Source organism: Lissotriton helveticus, chromosome 1_1 (assembly GCF_964261635.1).
Source record: "Lissotriton helveticus chromosome 1_1, aLisHel1.1, whole genome shotgun sequence".
Lineage (NCBI taxonomy): Eukaryota > Metazoa > Chordata > Amphibia > Caudata > Salamandridae > Lissotriton > Lissotriton helveticus.
In genome coordinates, this window is record NC_136057.1 from 937019656 (window position 1) to 937037345 (window position 17690).

The following is a 17690-nucleotide window of genomic DNA, read 5'->3' on the forward strand; positions in this document are numbered from 1 at the left end:
GAAATGATTTCAGCCAGGATAGAGCACACCCGGAAATTCCCAGACCATTAAGCCGATGGATCAGAGTGGGATGATTTACGGTATCAAAGGCTGCGCTCAGATCCAGGAGGATCACTACCACTGATCCTCCTGAATCGAGGAGCTTTCTAGCCTCCTCCACTACCACCATCAGAGCGGTTTCTGTGCCTTGGCCCGGGCGAAAACCCGTCTGGGAGGGGGGAAGAAGTCCATTAGATTCTAGGAAGGCTGAGAGCTCTCGGTTGACAAATTTTTCGGCCACCTTGCTGATTCCGGGCAGCAGTGAGATGGGCCGAAAATTGCCTAGCTCAGAGGGGTCGAGGTGAGGTTTTTTCAGAAGAGCTTTAACGATCGCCCTCATCTAACTTGGGGGGACGGTGCCTTGTGAAAGAGAGTTATTAATTAGCTTAGCCAACGGAGGTATGATGGTAGGTGCAACTAATCTTAGGATTTTAGGAGGGGCAAAGTCCAAAGGGGAGCCGCGTTTGATAGATTGCAAAATGGGGAGAAGAGAGTCCTCTGTTATGGGAGGGAATGCATTTAGAAAACCAGATTGCTGATGTAGGACAGCTGGCTGTTCTAGGGAGCGCACTGTCGGGTTGGGGGGGAGGAGCTTAAGGATTTTTTCTATTTTGTCATTAAAAAATTCGTCCAGCTCGTTACAGCGGTTACCTGAGGGATCCAGTGGGGGGGGGTCTGGAATTTTAAGAAGCCTTATTTACGATGCGGAGAGTTTCCCTGGGTGAGCTGGTGGAGGATCTGATTTTTTCCTCAAAAAAGGCAGCTAGAGTGGCTTTAAGGTCCTTTTTATAGGTTAGAATCGAGTGGCTGTATTCTTTCTTTTTTTGCGGTGTGAACTCCTTTCTCCACGCTCTTTCAGTTTTTTTACAAACAAGACAACCGCTGCTGTGTAATGTGTAAGGCGTTTGTGCAGCACACACACACAGCAGCAACACACCATGCACACCACAAAAGGAACTCCGCACAAGGTTAGATATAAAAATAGCCTTTGTATTACCATGAGCACATTAGATCATAATGTCACAATTTACACTGTGCCAACTGGCACTGGGCAGTATCCACAGGGGATTATATACACATGACAGGGCCAATTGGGTCACTGTCGGAACAATCACAAATCACCAATTGTAAATGTAAATGTAGCACAAATAATACATGTAGAGCACAACCAGTAACTACTGGTAAAAGTTAGGAACTTATCATGGGGTTCTGCAATGTAAAGCACACTATGCAATAATAATCATATTAGAGGAATTACCTGTTTAGAACTACTTCACTAGTGCATGTTGGTAAGGTTAGTTGCTGAGAGCACAGCACGGAGATCATGGGAGGTCACGTGGTTTCAATTAAGAACTCATTGAGAAAATGTGTGGTAGAAGGCTTTAAGAACGGTTGAGGAGGGAGGGAACACGTGGGTGTTCGTACCGTTCAGGTTAACATTATACCAGAATGAAGACTCGTAAGAAGCCACTGGCTTTTGTAGCAAGGTAAAACATGATATTACTTAGTGGTATAAATGAAAGATCAGTAAGGGGCGCGGGGAGAGTATTTCATCGGCATGTGTCTTTGATTCTCGGAAGGAGTACTCGGGAGGGAGAGCTAAGGGCGTAAGGGTTCTTAGATAAAACTGTGTGATTCTAGGCAGGCCAGGGGTTGTGGGGTAGGATTTCATGTCAATAAACTTGTTTTCACTTATTTAATATGAGGGTTGAGCGAAGGGAATTTAGTATAAGGTGGCACATGGGTCATTTTAACATCGTTTAATGCATAGCAATAGATGGTTTGTAATGTTGAGCATCTGTTTACGTGACCCTTTCTAATTTATTTGAGTACCCCTGATGAAGAACTAATGAAGAGTTCAAAATGCATTGGGTTTAATGCTGGCTTGTTCGAAGGAATGTTGTAAGCACGTATCTATGTTAAAAGCTTGGGCAACATATGACATTTGAAAATGCGAATTAAAAACATTCTTGTTCCATCTGGCTGTCTCTGGAGTGACTACATTTTTTAAGCATATGGATTACGAAGATGGTGTACACTCATTGGACTACTATTGATTACTTGGATAAAAAAACGTGAAAGAATGGTTTAACTACGAGGAAGGTTTCCTCATATAGCAGTGCAGCAGTTGAGGACGCAAATGGCGCCTCCTTTGTAATGATATTAGGCATAAAGACATGGTGCGCCAACTTCATAAGCATTAAATCACATAGGCGTAAAACGCATTATTCAGTAATCTATTAGACATGAGCACAGTGTACCCCATCTGGGACCACACACACTAAAATGGACCCCAGGCCAACTGCCTCTCACAGGGGGGATTCAACCGCCCACCGTCCAGAATGTCAGGGCTGGCTGCGCATGCAGCAAAAGCGTCAAAGCAAAAGTTCAGGCCTAAACGTGGCAGCAGCCCACTAAATGCTGGGCAGCTGTAGGAATTATCACGGGCACCAGCTTGCCCCCATAGCCCCTCTCTGGGACTTTGAAATGACACTGTCCCCAAGGTCGCAGCTGCCTGTGCTCTCACAGGGCAGCTGGAAGAATGTGCAAATACAGTCTGGCACTCCTGGTGACTCTTGGGCCCCCACTGGGGCTTCTCCACACACTCTGCCCCACGTTGCAGCAGCCCGCAACTGTAGCGCCGCTGTGAACCCAAAGGAAGAACGGGCACGACTATGCCTGGGAGCCCCCCTCGGGGAATTCTTTGAAACAACAGGCCCAATGTTGGAGTCCCGCTCTGGGACTCAGAATCACCAAATGGCCAAACGTAGCAGCTGCTGGGCAGCTGTGAAGAAGTGCGTGGGCACCAACACTCCGGCGTCACTCTTAGTAGCAAAAATGCCCTCAACGTTGGAGCGAACCCCTATCAGACGGGGACCACTCAGGAAACAGGCCGGGCTTGGACCGGCACCAAAAATGCACACACAGAGCCCCCAGCCCTTTTCAACTCATCAGGCTGCTCTCTGGGGACTCCGCTCCTTTCCTCACCGGTCTGCCGGATCCAGAAGCTTCCTCTGTTCGCTGCTCCCAGGCTTCCGGTAAGGAGTTCGGCGGTGTCAGGGAGAAGCGCTGAGGCCAAGACGCCCCATGCCTCCTCCACTCTGAGTGGCTTCCACCAGTCGAGCCCCTCAGTTGCCAGGCAATGCCTGCGGTTGGGTCCAATCCCAGCACGGCGGGCTCCTGATGTCAGGGGCCCAGCAAAAACAACTACAAAGAGGCAGCAGTTGGGAGACTCCCGGGCCAGCGGTGATGATGCGGGGTAGACCACGAAAATACGCACAAAGTGGGGTGGGCACCCGCCTAACACAGCAAATCGCGGGGTGGGCACCTGCTCCTCTCAAAGATGCATAATGCGGGGTGGGCACCCGCTCTTTCGGAATGCAGACAATGCGGGGTGGGCTACCGCTACGAGAAACTGGCAAGAAGGGGATATCCCTAAGTCGGGATTCCCACGAGATCGACCACCACTCGGCGCTGCAGAGCCCATGCGCTCTTTAGATGAGAAAAGCGCCCTTTAGAACAAAAGCAAAGGAGAGCACTCTCAGGTCCTGGAAGTCCCAAGTCCAGGGTCAGAACGAAGCGCTATTCCACATTAAAGCAAGGCAAAGTTCATGGGGGCACAAGGCTCGGTTTCAGGCAGGCCAGCACACAGGGCCCTCCAGCAGGGAGGCAGTCCCTTGTGGTGGTTCCTCCTTGAGCCCAGCAGCAGCAGCCCCAGCATCAGGAGCAGTACAGCTGAACATTTTCATGGGGTCACAGCCCCTCCTTTTATACACATATCCCCCTTTGTCACACAGCACAGGGCTGGGGGAAAACCAGATGAAACTGGTTTGGGGGAGCTTTGGAGCACTTTGTTGTGCTCGGCTCCTCTTCCCTTTGTCAGGTGGGGGCTAGGTGCTGAGACGCACCACAGGGGGTGGAGCCATCATTGTGGAGGGAAGACACAGCCCTATTCAGGTCCCAGGTGCAATTCCTCCCTCCCATCTACATGCGGATCTCCCTATTTACCACAGGGCAGACTCATCCTGGCTCCTGGAGCAAAGCACACCATCCAGCCCCTGTCAATCACAAGCCAGACATGCACTCCAAGTCAGGCAAGAAGACACACAGCACACAGAAATGCCAGCTTCTAAAAGTGGCACTTCTCCACTAGTCACCAATAAATATGCGCACACCATTGCGCAGCATTTATTCTCACGAGTTCGCACATACTAAACTCGACCCTGCACTCCTCTCACACCAGGAATTACCATGGACACACATATCCCCCATTCATTCCTATGGGAGGTCAGGCCAATCTCACCACACGCACTCAGCGTGAGCACACACTTTACCCTGGGACACAGTGCTAAAGTGTGCAGAGGCCAAAAACTACTAGTATTAGGTCACATTAAAAGGCAAAAAGTTTAGGGGTCAACCTGCCAAAAGGGCCAAGTCCATCACTTCGCATAGTGCCTCAGTGCTGGCGGTGGGATGGGGGAGAGCAGACTTTGCAGAGTGCTCAGCAAATCTTTACGATAAGAACGGGAAGACCTTGTTGTCCCTGAATCTTCCACAATAGTAGGCAAGCACACACAAGCCCTTGGAGATCTTCTCAAGCAGGATACCACAGCAGGGCTAAAAAGAGTCAGTCCCTTTCCTCTGCCCACAGATAGAAACAGCAACTGCAGGCCAACCCACCCCTCACACAACGGAAAGGGTAGCGCTCCTCACACAACTCTTCATCTCTTCTTCTTGACAGGGTCCTCTTGTTTCCAGAAGTGATCTAAAGGTCTTGGGTTTTCGGTCCATTACTTATACCCCATTTTCTCTTTGTTCTCTTTGTGTCAAGGGTCTCTGAGCTCAGGCCTAACCAGTTCTGTTCTCCCTTGTCCAGCTTTACCACATAGTGTAGAAATATAATTTTGCAAATGGCAGGTTCTATTCTATTCAGGTGCTAGTGATAATCCTCCCTCTACTCTAAATGCAGAAAAGGTCTATTCAGCCTGGCTATGAGTCACCCAAGAGAGGCAGGACACTACTCAACCCCCCTTGTGACTGTCTAGAGTGAATGCACAACCCCAGCTCCTGCCACTCCAAAACCAGACGGTGAATACACAAACAGGCTTAGGCACACAGGATGGTTAAACAAGAAAATGCCCACTTTCCAAAAGTGTAATTTTCAAACACATAATTTAAAAACCACCTTTACTAAAAGGTATGTTAATGAATTCTGAGTTTAGAGAGCCTAAACACATGTTGTAAAGTTCCACTTGTAAAAATGATACCAGGTAGCTCCCATGTTAACCTTTCAATAGTGAAAAAGAAAATGCACAGTATTTCACTATCAGGACATGCAAAAGTACATGTCCTACCTTTAACTACACTGCACCCTGCCAATGGGGGCATCTTGGGCCTTGTATAACAAAAAGACTCCTCGGGTCTACAGTAGCGCGCAATCATGCATAACAGAAATGAAGGATTAGAGTCTCACAAAAAGGGGAAAATCCCTTTTAAGGAGGAATACCCTCACCCACCATAGGTGGCATGCTTCTTCATATGGGTTTCTCCTCCCAGTGTGTAACCTAGTCCATCTGAGGGCTACAACTCACTCACTGTGAGGTAGGAGCTCTGGGATGTTTTTTTGAGTAGTAGAAACATATTCAGGATGCTAAAATCCCATATGTGAATTTCAGGTATGGTGAGAGCGCAGCGCAACAGAAGTAAATACGTGAATTTGCAGTGGTGAGATTATAACTACCTAGTGAGGGCAAAAAACGTTTTATTTGCTTGCTCACACTGGTAGGATTAAAAGGCAGTGCAATTAGCAGTATTGATTTAAAACTGCTATATATCAAAAACAGTCTACATGTTTCAGCCTGGATGATCTTTACGAAGTATCTAGGCTTTCTTCAGGACCCGACTAAGAATAAAGCTGCTGCTAGTGCTCAAGGTGACGAAAATAAAGAAAAGATACACAACCAGTAATCCTTTGTTTCTTTGATTGGTATTACTGGAGCTATCTGTATGAGTGAGACAAAAAACAGAGAACCGCAAAAAGTCAAACCACAATCCATCTTTTACAATGTAATACATGTTTCCCTAGCAGGATTATCACTATGTCCAAATACAGCAAGTGTTTATATGTATATGAAGAAATACACTTGCCCAAAGATATTGCATAAGTGACCACACCTCTACCTGGCAACAGGTCAGGGAAAGAGGCACCGTTCTGGAAGAGACAAAATCTTGTGTCACAAATTAGAAACTTTAAATGTGGGCACTGATCTATAAGTGAGTGTGTTGGTGTAAGACAGACAATTACAGACAACAGTGGGAGGGAACCTTTAAAATCCATGCACTTGTAAAAGTATAAAAGTGCTCTAAGTTGTAGTTCACAACTTATGAGAACAAATTGTATATATAAATAGCCTGCACACCTCTGATGGACTTGAGTGTGTCAGAACTATTTCAGAGCCATCTGATGTCATCAGTGATGTCACTGACCATGTCAGGAATTATGTAATATGTGACATCATCAGCAGTGGATTGTGGGTGCACGAGTTATAGTTAGCAGAACTAACTACAACAAAGGAATTTCAATGGTTTTGTACGAGTGAAATGTCCAGCTAACTATAACACCCCTAGAACCTGAGGGTTTTACAGTGAATTTCTAAGGTTTTTTAAATGCGAATTCCTAACTATAACATATCTGAAACCTATGTTTTTTTCAGTGAATTTCAAAGGTTTTGTAAATGACAATTTTTAACTGTATTAATTGTTATATGTTTTTTATGCTGATTTACTACACTTTTTTAAACTATTTATTTTTAGATATTTTATTTTTTAAATGACATTATAATTACATTATACATTACATTACAAAATATACTTTCTCCGTATAAATTACTTTAGTTTAAATACTCTGCAAATAGGCAATAGAGTTTTAAGTACAGTAGTTACAGTTGTTGCAATGGGCAACACAATTTCAAACACAATGCAACATTGAGATCAATGGAAATTTCTAGTTAAATGCAATTAGTTACTTTGTAGATTACTTTTGTAACCACAGGACTGGATCCTAGATTCAGTCCTGGGACATCTCCTGTAAACAGTTGAGTAAAATCGTTTTGGTTACAGTAGTGATTTATAAGGAATATTATTGTATTTTAAAAGTTGACAAAAACTTTTTCACATAGAATCACCAATGTTATCCTAAGAAGGAAAATCACTTAGCAAGTATATAGTGTTATCTTTACTTTTTCTTACTCAGTGTTGGATCCCAGATCTAGCACTGGTGCTTATCCTGTAAACAGTTAAAGAATGCGTTTAAGTTATACAGGCGATTTTTAAGGAATATTTGTAGTTTGTAAAAATCGATGCTTAGAAGCTTTTATTGTCAAAACCAGACAATGGAGGGGGCGGAGCTAGCGCGCAACCGTGATGGCTGCCTGAGCCGATAGCTGCCACGCTTCCACTACCATCCTATCAAATATCCTGCTCATAGCCGGGTCCCCAAACCTGCGATACGTTGGATCCGAGCTCCGGAACATCAGGGGCGAACATCAGGCTGCTTTCATCCCCCTGCGCAGCCGGGAAGTGCTCGTTCACCTGGTCGGACCTGGCCGGGTGGCGGACTGCGGCAGAGCCTATTGCGCGCCCGGCGATTGAGTTGTCACTGCCCCCATCGAGAACCGAGACACTGAAGGGGATCTACGCTGTGTAGCGCTACAGAGGACTCCTGCGGGAGGTGAGGAGATTGGCAGGAGCCGCACGTGGTGAGATGTGGTGACTGGCACTGCGGCACCGGCGGCGACGTGGTACCGCTTCCGGAGCTAGGCCCTGCGGCCTTCATGGGAGACTGCGGCCTGGGGAATTGTGCCTGGCGGGAGGCAGTAGCCTTCGGATGATATCTTGCTGTCCGCACTAAGCAGGGGGCATGCAGCATTTTTCAATACTGCCTCTGTGAGACTGGGGGCGCCGATCTGGAGGCTTGTGGCCCCTGCCACCCTCCCCCATCCCGCATGGTGTGAAAAGCTGAAACGGTGCGGAGGTACATTGTGTTGGAGGTGATAGGAGCCGCGACCCCTCCCCCTTTCTTTGGAAATATTTTACAGACCCCCACCGCCTTTGGTCTGGGCGTCTGGACAGCAGCTGCCTCTGTCGTAGGACTACGTAGTGTGGCAGAGAGAGCGACTGTGTCTGGAGGCGGCGAGAGGCAACCTGAGGGGTGACTCAAGGACTACCTATTGACTCGCTGCCTATCAGGGATGTGGCGGTAAGTGAGGCACCCCTACTCGGAACTGCGGAAGCCTGGTCCTGCAGACGTGCTCAACAACAGCGCTGTTAATGTAATAATGTGCTTGACTGTGCGGTCTCAATAACACAGACGGAGTATCGTCTTGTGCAGAAAGGAAAACTGACGCCAGTTTTCCTTTCTGCACGAGACGATACTCCGTCTGTCGGAAGAACATATGATTACTCCTCACATTTGGAGTTTGGATTTGGATTTTGAATTGCAGTGTCATTAAGCCGGGAGACACATAATTTTGAGTTATTGGGACCGCACAGTCAAGCACATTATTACCTGGGTTACAAGAATAAGACCTGAAATTTGGTTTAGCCCTGAAGAAGTCTGTGGTCTATTTCCACCAAAGACAAAACACGTGTTGGCAACGGCTAGAGGTTTTTAAGAAGAATTACTGCAAAACACGAAAAGAAAAAAGAAAAAGAGAAGACAAACACGACTTGTCAACTGTTTATTTATAGTTCTTTATCTCTGTTAGCTCAGGATATACATTGTGTTTATGTTTGTAAGGTATTGATTGGATCATGCCTATTTGGTTGTAGATGGGTGGACTAGACCTTATCCTTTGACCTTTCTGTAATAGTCGTAATACTGTTATCATCACAAATAACCCAGCGTAATTATCACCCAGCCATCCTTAATTGCTTGAACCGGATATTTGCACCATCTTGTTGACCATGGAAAAGAACCTGCAGGGCGGTCTCACCGCCTTGGATTAAAGATGGACGCCCTCTCATATCGCATGGACCGGATGGCGGAAAGACTTGACAAGCACGCTGAATGCCTGGACATGTCTGAACGTCGCATTGGTGAGGTGGAGGAGGGGCAGATAACACTGGATGCTGATCATAAACAGCTTGGTAGGGTGATCCAAATCTTGCAGGACAAGGCGCAGGACTTAGAAGCGTGGTCTCGCAGATGCAACATATGAATAACGGGCCTGCCGGAGAGCACTTCTACGGGCAACATGGAGCAGTTTGTTGAGGCCCTATTGAAAAAACTGTTGGGGGACGACGTCTTTTCGGGGATGTTCATTGTGGAGAGAGCGCACCATACCCTTGGCCCGAGGCCCAAACCTGGGGTCCCGCCACGCCCTATTATTGCCAAGCTACTCAATTATAGAGACCGGGACTCGACATTGAAGTTTGCTCGTGAGAAGCAGCCACTGTCTTACGAGGGGTCCACATTATCTCTTTTTCCGGACTTTACAGCACGGGTACAAGAAGCAAGGAGTCAGTTTGTGCCAATGAAGTGCCAACTTCGGGAGCTTGGGGTCGACTATGTCATGCTGTATCCAGCTAAGCTAAGAGTCAACAGACAGGGGAGGTCCACAATCTTCACGGATCCTCGGGCGCTACAGAAGGCCATGAAAGACTGGCGCAGAGACATGCGACACTCATCAGAAGTCGGACGAGCTGATGACCCTGCGGAACGACCACTGGATGAACAGGACTGATCTCGTGGCCTGAGGCTAGCTGGGGTACTTCAACGACTCATGACGCTTACACCCTTGGGGGCCCCACATCGGGGTTTGTTCTGTTGATATGGCTGATGGGGGCTGCGGACACAGCGGTGCCCAATTCCCTGTACGAGATGGTACCAATGGACCTCCAACTGTAAGTGGGGCGTGAGGGGGTGGGGGGCGGATGCTTCTACAGATGCCACTCCCTTCAAGTGATAATACTGCGACTATGCCATTTTGTAATGCAGTGAAACCAATGTTTTGAGGCGGACTGCTGTTCCTTGGCATTCTACTGGAGCACGGCTGTCGGATGGAGTGCTCGATAAATTTGGACTTTGATCTTGCCATGGAGTGGGACAGACAATAATAAGGTGTAATAAGTTATATGTCCCTTTTGGAGCTTCATCACATTAACTGGGCACATGTGCTGTGACTTTTGTTTCTGTTTTGGAGGCAAGGGGGTGGGGGGGCTGCAACGAGTTGTACCGAGTGTTATAGTTATATAATTGTTGTGAGTGAGCTACCTACGCCCCTGTGTGTTTATCACACCTGTTTGAGGCCCCTCAGATTGGGGGTACTTCTGTATTTTTTACTTCTTTTTGTATTTGAAATTCTGTGTTAATTTATGAATGAGTGGGAGGAGGGTAGTGGGCGGTAGGGAGGGCTGGTCAGGCTGGGGGGGGGGGGATTGGGACGTGACCGTGTTGGGGATGGGCAGGCGTGGGTGGGGGTAGGGAAGGAACCACGGGTTTGCTATCTTTTGCTTTTTGCAGGAATAGCGGGTTGTATGGCTATTGTTGGTTTGCATTTGAGTTCCATTGCTGAGAGCACGGCACTAAGGACACAGGCACTAATGGTATGGACGGATCCATTGATTATTCCTATACACTATGCCCCCTGATATGACACAGCAAACACATGACACTGATACCATCACACTTCTAACATGGAATGTGCGGGACTGAATGACCACAGGAAGATCAGGCGTGTCTTGCAGTATTCTTGAGACACGCGATTGACATTGCGCTACTGCAAGAGACCCATCTGCGTCCTGATAGTCCGACGCTTAACTATAGGGGATTGCATCATCACATACATGCTGCTGGTTTCAGCTCACCCACACGGGGAGTCCTCACATAGGTGAACCCTAAGGCCTTGTTGACACTGAAACCAGTTGCTACGGACCCGAGGGGCGATATGTCATTACGAGATGTGTAGGTAAAGGCATGACTTTGCATATAGTCAATTCATATGGTCCGAATTTTGATTGCCCTTCCTTTTATCTTACCCTGGCCTCTAAGATATGAGACCTTTGCGGAGAACTTTTGTGGGGTGGTGATTTTAATATGGTAAGGCAGCCTTCGCTTGACAGGTCGGTTGGCCCTGAAAGTCGCCCTTCGGCCTCTGAACGAGTCCTGGATGCAGAGATGACACGACTGGGACTACAGGACGTGTGCAGGATTAGGTGCCCGACACAGGGGGGGTATACTCATTATTCAGCACAACATAACATTCACACACGTATTGATTATTGGTTATTGACCTCACCTCTCCTCTCTATGTTACAGTCGTGTGTGACGATGCCCCACACATATTCTGACCATTCCCCGGTACTTGTCACAATAAAAACATTGACGAGACAGCCCCCTCCCTTCACCTGGCGTCTTCCTCCATACGCGTTACTGGACACTGCTTTTCGGGAGGAATTGGCGGCAGCCGCTGAGGAGTTTTTTTATAAGAATGTGGGTTCGGTGGACTCCTTTCTTACGGTGTGGGAAGCCTTTAAAGTTTATATGCGCAGACTTGCCATCTCTAAACACGCGGGTGTCCTCAAATCGATACGTGCTCGCCTGTCCCTACTGGAGAATAGTCTAAAAGACATTGAAGCGCGTCGGATGCGAGACTCCGGGCCGGAGTTGATCCGGGAATTGGCACAAACGATTCGTGAATATCACGAGGAGGCGGACGCTGAGGTGAAGTACCTGGGGAAATATGCCATTGCCAGGTCATATGGCGAGGGAGAGCGTCCGGGGGCGGTGTTGGCACGCCTTGCGAAGCAGCATAGGAACTGCGCGGCGACGCCTATGCTGAGAACCTCTGAATCGGGGGAGGAACTGAGTGACGCACAGATTGCGACCCGCTTTCGTGATTATTATGCAGCGCTGTACGCCTCTAGGGGGCCGGCTTCGGAGGAACGTATCTTAGACTACTTAACACATATACAGCTGCTCGGGCTGACTGACAGTCATCGGCAGTTTCTGGTTAAACCGTTTGAGCGAGAGGAGGTGGTTTGGGCGTTGTCCTCAATGAAGGCTGGCAGTGCACCGGGCAGCGATGGCTTTCCGGCCGCTTTCTATAAAACGTATTCCGAGTTATTGATGCCCAAATTGCTATCGCTAGTTGAAGAAATGGCAGAAGCGGAGGAAATGCCTCTAACGATGAGGGAAGCTATTATTGTAGCCATACTTAATCCTGGAAATCCCTCTGACGATTGCGCTTCCTATTGGACGCCGTCAAAACTTAACGTATATGCAAAGATATTTGCGAAAATCATTGCGAACCGCCTCAGCCCACTGATCCCCAAGCTTGTAGCCCCCGAGCAGGCGGGTTTTGTACCCAACCGCAACCTGACCTATAACATACAGACTGTGTTTGTGGCATTCCAACACACGCAACAGGACGTGCCTGCGGTGGCGGTTTTCCTGGACATGGAAAAGGCCTTTGATTCTGTCAAATTGCCTTTCCTCCGCTTAGTGTTGCGGCGCATGGGTGTAGGTGACCTTTTTATACAGCTTCTGAACACGCTTTATGCCTCACCAATGGCAAGGGTCCGCATATGTTCGATTACGACCAAGCCCTTTTCTATTGCACGAGGTAACCTGCAGGGCTGTCCCCTTTCCCCCCTTTTGTATGCATTAGTAGCGTAACCTCTTGCCTGCGCTTTGCGCAAATACCACAGTCACCGGGGTATCCGATTCCCCGCGTACAATCTAATAGTGTCCACATATGCGGACGATACTCTGCTGTATGTGTGGCAACCGGAAGACAACCTTTCGATGGTGTTAAGGAAAGTGGTATTGTTTAGCTCGCTTTCAGGGATGCACGTAAACTGGGGCAAGACCATAATGTTCCCCCTTACTCACGCCACCAAGAGAGTTGATTCAGACTACCCCATTCTGTGTACTACTGACTCGGTCCGCTACCTGGGTATCAAGCTACACACGGACTCTGACGTGGTTCTCAGGGAGAATTATGGGATGGCGATCTCTAGGTTGGAAGATGACGTGAATAAATGGATTGGACTTCCCTTGTCCTTGTTAGGCCGCATATCATTGTTGAAAATGATAGCCCTTCCCCGCTTTCTATTCCTCTTTAGTAATATCCCTATGGTCTTGTCGGGAGCATTCTTTAGGCAGTTACACGCTCTGGTCCTTCGGCTAGCGTGGGCGGGGAAACAGCCCAGGGTGGCTTGGGACATTCTCATCCGCCCCTACTAGGAGGGTGGCCTACATGCTCCGGACTTTGAATTATACTACCGAGCTGCTCAGGGGGCGCACGTGTATGGCTGGATGCACGGCCCGGCTGATGCGCTGCACTTGCGGATTGAGGCGACAGTGGCCGCCCCGGCTCCGTTGCCGGCTCTGTTGTCTCGACCTAGAGATCATCGTTCGGGCATCCTAGACTCTATGAACGTAGTGACACATGCATGGCATCACCTTATGGACGCACAGGCTTGCTCACTGCTGTATGCCCCTGGAGCGAAATTGGCCTGGTGCTCGTGGCTTAGTCCTTGTAGGGATAAAGGAGTACTGACGGCCCTGGCTGACCTGAACCTCGTTGATATGGGAGATCTATTCGTGAATAATAGAGCTTGCACCTGGGACAATCTGAGTCTGCGAGACGGCACTGGAGCCGTGCTCCTCCCGCGATTTCAGTTCCATAGGGTGCGACATGCCTTGAAGGAGCTGCTTGGCGAGGACATGACAGAACCCCAAACGGTCTTGTCATATGACTATGTGGTCAACGCTAAGACGCCGTCCAAATTAATTACGAATCTCTACAGTATCACTCTAGCTGAACGGACGGCGAGTTATGCTAAGCCACGATTAGCTTGGCAGACTGATTTAGGCATTGACCTCCCTGAGGACAAATGGAAATATTGCTGTGCTAACATTAGGAGGGTGTCACTCAACGGCCGCCATCGGCTACTGCACCTTAAATTCCTTGATAGGGTTTATTACACCCCTGAGCGTCTGTTCAGATACGGCTTACGAGAGAGCCCTAGGTGTGAGAGATGTAGGGCGCAGTCTGCCGATTTTTTGCATCTGGCCTGGCTGTGCCCGAAAGTGGCAGACTTTTGGCGCACGATATATGATGAGGTGAACAGAGTCACCGATCTGTCACTGATCCCATCACCATTATTGGCTTTGCTGGGGTACTCGAAGGATATAGCGCCGGCAAGACTGAGGATGGTGGATATGGCCTTCTTAGTCACCAAACCCTGCGTCGGGATCACCTGGATGCGAGGGTCTCCGACGCTAGCTCGCTGGTCTAATGACATGCTATATTGTTGCACACAAACGGAGCAGTATAGTGAGTTACTGCCGCCACATAAACGCCCCAAAAATTACCGGGCGCTGTACCTGGAGAGGAGACCTGTACAAGATGAAGGCGATCAGGGAGAGACTCCATTAGTTTTAGAGACGGAGGATGCACGTGGGGAGACATTACCACTCACTGGCGGGGAGACATCGGTGGACTGAACTCGACATGCTGCTGTTACTGTGTGCTAGGGTTAGATGTGGGGTGAACTGATGAGGTCTTAGGAGAGGAAGTGTACTAATTGGGTGTCTACAACGCTGTTCGAGTTGGGGGTACTGTACTAAGTTATTGATTATTGTGCCCATGCCAATGAAGTAATTGCGATATTATTGTCCTGTATGTGCTAATATTGTGCTCTATGATTGTATGTTGCTGAAATGCCAATAAACAAATTAATTAAAAAAAACAAAAACAGACAATGGATTCCTATGGAAAGAAATACAAGTTACTGGTAAATACGCTTATAATTTGTTTTCAGGGTCAGTGTTGGGCTAAAAGATGCAGCACTGCGTTCTCTCCTGATAACAGGTAAGTACATTGGAATTCTTTGTTCGAATGATTTTAGGTGAATATTTTAAAGTTCGAAAACTCTACACTTAGAAGAATTTCCAAGTGAAACCAGTCAATGATAGCCTAAGGAAGCAAATTCAAGTTACTGGTAAGTATGGTTATAATTACTTTTCAGGATCAGTACTTGGCTCAAAGATGCAGCACTGAGGTATCTCCTGATAACAGGTGAGTAAATCGGAATTCGTAGTTTGGCTGATTTTAGAGGGTCTCTGGGGGTCAAAGTAGCACACTAGGTACCTCCAATAAGCGCCACAGAGCTGTGTTGCAGAGAGGTGTAAAAAGTGGCGTGGTCTCTGAACACCTCTCTGTATGTAACACAGCTCCCTGGAGCATACTGGAGATACCTGTTGGGCTATATGGCCCCCAGGGACCCTCTGTATTGAAAGAGAATTAATTCCCCAACTTAAAACCTGCAACGGTGTACAGTGGTGAAAGAAGAGGACGTGGCCTGAGGTGAAATATCTGCAAACACGCCCTGTGGCGCGTTTTAAGTTAGAGAATTAATTTCTCTTCAATCCTGTGGGTCCGTGGGGCCACCTAGCCCACCAGGTACCTCCAGATGTTCAGAGATGTGGCAATCAACTTTGTATAAGGAAAGCAACTCGCACATCAACAATAATGTATTTATTTTAGTACTCAAATAAATAAAAAAAACAAATAGCACCTTTTAAAAAATAATAAGGATAGTAGGGGTTTTGGATGGGGAAGTGTATTAAAATTGTGGACAGAAACTGTACACATTAACCAATAAATATACTTGTTTTAAAAAATAAATACAGAGATATTTATTTTAATACTCGTATAATAAAAGAGAGAAAGAATTAAAAGAAAAAGAAAGAGCGAATACGTATGAGGATATAAAACGAAACTAAAACTGTTGAACAAGTTTCACTTTTACAAAAACATGTGCGCAAGTTAAACAGTTGAAATGTGAGCACGTGTCAACTGAAAAACATGACAAAAAAATGGGAGGAGCACTAAATTGGTTCTAAAATGTATATAAACCACACCCGTAGGATGATTACTTTTGTTTCTGTGGTTTAATTGCGGGTAACCAAACTACGAGCAAGATGATGTATATATTGTAATATATAAAACATTATGCTCCCTCCAGAGGAGTTGGATGTATGTCGACGGAAGGAGGAAAGAATTTTAAAGAGAGGTACATTATAGTATAAGTTTATGCTTTATATATTTTTCTAATGCAAGTATATTACTATGATTTCTAAATGTAGTATGTAAAAGTATAATTGTACTTCAGAAACGAAATGATGTAAGAACAGTTCATGTATCATCGTCGCAATTGAGAATACTACAAAGACGCAGAAAAAAGAAGGTTTAAAGTATGTACAAATCAAAAAAAAGTATATTGTGTAGTACTGTGACCTATTTTCACTCATGAAGAACTGGAGGTTTATCGTTACAAGCAGTAAAAATGGAAAAAATATTAATGTCAAAATAACAAATAATAAAATAATCCTTTTTAACAGTCACAATGTTTTCATAAAGAGTAATTGAAAAGAAATGTACAAAAAACAAAAAAGAAAGATGAAGTAGTGAGGGAGTGTTTGTAGTAGCACTTCTCTTCTACTTTATCTGAAGGTAAATCATGCCCTCTTATATTAATAAGAATTTGGGGCAACATTTAAAAAATGATTTGAATAGAAAATAGGGTTTGCGGAGAAAAAAGGGAGTGTGTGCATATTTTTATAGCGCAAAGTCGACCTAAAACTATATCAGCAATTCACATGAGCTCCGTATTTACAGTACATTTTCAGGCAGGCGTAGATTACATCATTTCTCTTCAATAACAGGATGTGGACGCGACTCAGAGGCTCGAACACTGATTCCCAGCACCAAGTTCGACAGTGTACCTCAATGACCACATATGTATATATATTAGCTGCCCTTCATGTGCCAAAAACTGCATCCTAAAGCTTTCATAGCCCTGTATAACTACAGCTACAACACTCCACTGAATGTACAACAAACATTCATATTCGCAGAAATACATCATGTCCACCATCTTTTATGTATGCAACTATGGATTAATATAGGGTCAGTGATACCCCCTACCTTATAAACACACATAAGACAGAAGCCCTATATATAACACTCTCATCTGCACACTGTCCAATCACAGATTGAGATTATTGATCCTATAGTGATCCAATAAAGGAAGACAGACAAAAGAATATGTACTGCTCCCTAGAACGGAACACATGTCTTAATACTGCCCTCACACACTTTGCAGTGTCATGCTTCATTATTGGGCCGCATCATACATCTAGGTGATTTCCAACACACTAGATGGAGCGCAATCTTTTTTAGACGAAGATAAGAATTTCTGTGAGGGAACAAATTCACGAGTTCATAAAGACTTTTCTGAACCCCGGGCTGCGTGGAGCTGTGTTCTCGCCGTCACATAGTCACAAGAAGCACCGGGGTATTAGCTCCCACTGTCAGCCCTCCGAATTTGTTCCCTCACAGAAATTCTGTAGAGGATCAGGAATATGAGAAATTACCTACAGACAGAAACGACCAAGGTAATAAACACCCAAGTGTGGTAAGGATTGGTAAATAGGGACCAACACCCTGATGAAAGCCAGTGCCATCCTGATGGAGGCGTAGTAGTGGCAGAAACATGTTGGTAATGGCAGTGTGGATATAGGGACCATTGCCTTCCCTTTATACCCCGATATATACATTTATAATCCTTCCAGGGGTCTA